This window comes from Toxotes jaculatrix, chromosome 2 (genome assembly GCF_017976425.1).
Source record: "Toxotes jaculatrix isolate fToxJac2 chromosome 2, fToxJac2.pri, whole genome shotgun sequence".
Lineage (NCBI taxonomy): Eukaryota > Metazoa > Chordata > Actinopteri > Toxotidae > Toxotes > Toxotes jaculatrix.
In genome coordinates this window covers 1,191,134-1,195,403 of record NC_054395.1, presented here as the reverse complement: position 1 = coordinate 1,195,403, position 4,270 = coordinate 1,191,134, and positions in this window count along the sequence as shown.

Below are 4,270 nucleotides of genomic sequence, written 5' to 3'. Positions count from 1 at the left end.
TTAAAGAGGGCTGACAAAGGAGGTTTGAAAAAATGAAATTTTCATATGGGGGCTAATAATTTCATCCTCATCTGTACACACACACACACACATACATGCATATATATATATATATATATATATATATATATATATATATATATATATATATATATATATATATATATCTTCAAATAAAGAAGACCACCAGCTTTAACTGAACATTGTAACAGCCTCCCACACGACCACTGTGCACCTTCAACTCAACACCAACACACAAACTCCAACACAAACCCACTTAAAAAAGCTGGTCCGGGAGCTACTGCAGCACCTGGCACTTTCCCCGATCCCACATTCTTTAGGTCTACCCTGCCCTCCTTCGCCTTGGTCTTGCCCTCCTTCCGTTCTTTGCCTTCCTTGGGCTCCTTGCTTTTCCTCAGCGTGACCACTGTTGCCACCTTTTCATCCTTTCGTTTCTTTGGTTTGCTGTATTCCCTTTCCTCCCCCTCCCCTCCTCCTTTCTCCCATTCTCTCTTGTCCTCTTTCTTTCGTTTCTTCTTTACCTTGCCTCCACCTCCTCCATCCTCCTCCTCGCTCAGGGAGGAAGGAGGTCGCAGGGCTCCTCTGGAGTGCTCAGTGGCGTGGGCCCCAGCGGTCGTGCAGTCATTGGACGTCGCCATGCTGACCACGCGGGTGAGGAGGCAGAGCTGGCTCTTGGGGCCCACGACCTGGTGTCCCCGTGGGATTATGGGAACTGTAGTTTGTGCGTTGCTGTTTTGGTCTGAGGCAAAGGAGGAGGCTGCTGCAGCGGAGGCCGAAGGTGGCGCGCGCTTCAGGAGACCAGTGAACATCTGAAACAGAAAAATGGGTCATGTTCCCCATGTTAAACTAATAAGATGATAACTTGTCAAGTGCAGAAAACCCAATTTCACACAGCACTTGCTGATTCATGGACTGTGGTGGAAAAACAATGGTTTTCAGTGTACAGAGCAGTTCCCTTTATATGCATTCATCACGTTGGGGCACTGCAGCGTGATCACTGCCAGCACACACACAGATCTGAACCATTTTCATAATTAATTAACAGTTACAGCTTCAAAATGTATGTGAAAAAAGAGAAATAAAAATATATATTTACATATAAAATATATTTATTCACAAATCTAATATATAATAATTTCAAGCTCCAAACTGAGCGAGGTCTTTGAGCTCTCAATTACCTGGCAAATATAAAAAAAAACTGGTTTTCATGTTGCAAAAGAATATTTGCCTTTCATTCAGAAAGAGGAGCTGAAACATCCTCTGCCTCCTCACACAGGAAATTTCCCAAACCCAGCACGTTTCTGTCAGCCATGTCAATCAAAACCCAAACACTGTGTCACAAACACTGACAGGAGCAAGAGTCAAGCAAACTTATCAACTGGTCACACAGGCTTTACATAGATGTGACAAACACATTCACCTCAGCGGAAACACCAACAGAGAAGCAGAGGGCTTTTATTTGTCAAGATTGCGATTACCAACTGCTACGATGAACACTTGAAAGTACCTACATTTGCTCCACATACTACAAACTAATTTAAAGCACAATTTCAGTATGCAGCACGGCCACTCTGGAAAAGTGACTGAAGTATTCTCACAGCCTTCAGAGCACAAACTTAAAAAGCCTTGATTTTTGAGTGTGTTGTGAATATACACCTTTCTGTCACAATGCAACACACTACAGGAAATGAAGATAATCTTAAAGCAAGTGCTGTCTCTCATAAGTTTAACTGGCAGTAGCTTTCTAAAGTTGGAGACTGACTGAGCTCATATGTGATATGGGATTAAGGCTCAGTTACAGCATCTTATTTTTTCTTACACATCATAAAAAAAACTAAGTCTGCTTTAAGAATGATTGATTGGTCCTTCACTGTGCAGGCAGAGCCTGCTTAAGAAACCTGCTGCTGTTATGATTAGTCAGAACATTGTCAAACTCTGCTAGTTTTCTACAACTAAAAGCAGTAAAATGGTAAATAAGCAGAAAATGGTATGCAGTGTATAGTATAGCACTATATGGTGGGTGGGCTTTATTGCATTGAATCATTTGCAACATGTGTATTGCTTCCACATATACTGCAATGCAAATGCTGCCAAAAAACCTATATATAAATACAATTTGTAACATAAAGCCACCACTTTGTTACTGAAGCAGGTAGTTTTCATTTCACTGCAGCACCAGAAATATGTACCTGTGCTACTGTGTCATACCACTGTGATATGGGTTAGCTTTTGGCACCTTTAGCCTGTAGCCCAGGGGTGTTACACCTGGCCAGGTGAAAGTCTGTCGATGGACGGACAACACTATCACTTCATGAGTCACTGTGCCCTCGCGCGCACACACACACCTGGCTGCCACAGCTACTAATGTTTCAAGGGGCTAACAGGCTAGCAACCTAGCTTACACCTCCTTGAGGTTTTTGCTAGCAGATGCAGGGGCTAACATGATGTGGATTTGAAGGGGAGCAACAGGAGCATGGTCATCTGTATATGGGGAACAATGGGGAATAATGTACGGGACAGAGGGACTTATACCTTTGAGGTTTAGTGTGGTGTCAAGGACAACCACAGTTGCAAATGGGCTGTGCTCTGACGGAGAGCTTTGTGAGAGACAGAGTAAGGGAGTGCGCGTGTGTGAGTGTGTGTATGTGGGAGAGTAGAGGTGTGTGTGTAGGAGATAGTGGAGCTGTGTCTGTGTGTGAGGGATAGAGTTGGGAGGGGGTGAGTGAGATACAGAAGCAAACAGAGAATCAGGTCTAGGATAAGCAGAACATAAAACAGAACACAATAGGATTTGCACACTTAGGAAAAATATACATATTGCACAAAATCTGACACTACAAACAGACAGCTAGCTTCAATGTAGTCAGCCATTGGATTGCCACAAGTTGGGAGAGCTAGCTAGGAGGAAAAAGGCGAGCAACACGGCGACTTGGGATGAAAAACACAAAGCACACCGTACACACCGACAGAGAAAAGGAGGCACTGTGTCCTATTTCATGTTAACACCCGTAGCTACAGAGCTAGCTTTCTCCGCTAGCTCTGTAATGTCATTGCATTGCTGTTGTAAATACATTATAACAGCCCACTCCTTACACGTCTGGGCAGCGTCTAAAACTCCTTCTCGGGGACATCTCCCCACTGAAAAACCCTCCCCGGCGGACTGCTCACCTGCTCTGGACACTGGACACACGCTCTCACGCGAGACATCCCCCCGGTTAGCGTGGAAAAAAACGGTCACACCCAAACAGTGTCTTCCAGAAAGTGGTCGAGGGCGCGTTTCAGAGCAGTCTGAGCTGATTGGACGTGGCATTTTTGGTAGGTAGATGGGTGAGTGGGTTTGTACAGGAGAGGTGAGGTGGGTGGGACAGTGGGTTGGGTAAGGTATGAAACGCAGCACTCTTGTTTGACTGCTACGAGGGGCACTGGCACGCGGGACATGTGGATTTAAAATCTTTAAAAAGCTGTTCTTATTTAAAATTCTATAAAAAGATTAGAATTCCCTTAAAAAAGAAAATATTTAAAATAAAATAAGTATATGTTAATACCGTAGACTGTATAAGACATGGACGTAGCACCCGTGACATCACCCATTGGTTTCGGGGAGTCGGTTTTGTGACCAAACCATGGGCATTTGAGCTGTGCCATCTTGGATTTTAGTAGGAGTGTACTTTCCATATTTGGCACTTCCTGATGATTGAAGGCAGCCGGCAAGATGGTGGATCGGACAAGCTGCCGCTACTAAGCTCTCGCACCAAAGCCCTGAAATTATAAGGAAAATTTAAAAAAAAAAAAAAAACTTTCCGTCAGACTAGAGCGGACGTTGAAGTGAATGTTTGAGTAACTGTTTTAAGTGTAGTTTCAGATCTGCCATGCCGACCGAAAAACCACAAGCTAAGTTAGCTGCAGCTACAGCCTCTGATCAAGCTAACCTGAATGAACACTATGCAGGGATGGAAGTAGCAACCTCCGGTGTGTGGAAGAGAAAGGACCCCCGTAGCACTCCTACCAAAAGCGGTACGCCACCCACAAAGGTAAAAACCCCCCAGGTACACTCTGCATTCTCAAACGAGGCCCTCGTCAAGGCTATAGACAAGCTAACCGATAAGATGGATACTTTTGGTGCTCAACTAAGAGAAAACATTAGATATTCCATTATGGTGGCTAACATCTCCAAAATTGTGGAGATAAATGCAGCAGAGATTAAAGAGTGCAAAGAAAAGATTCAAGCAGTGAAAAAAGAAATGCCTCG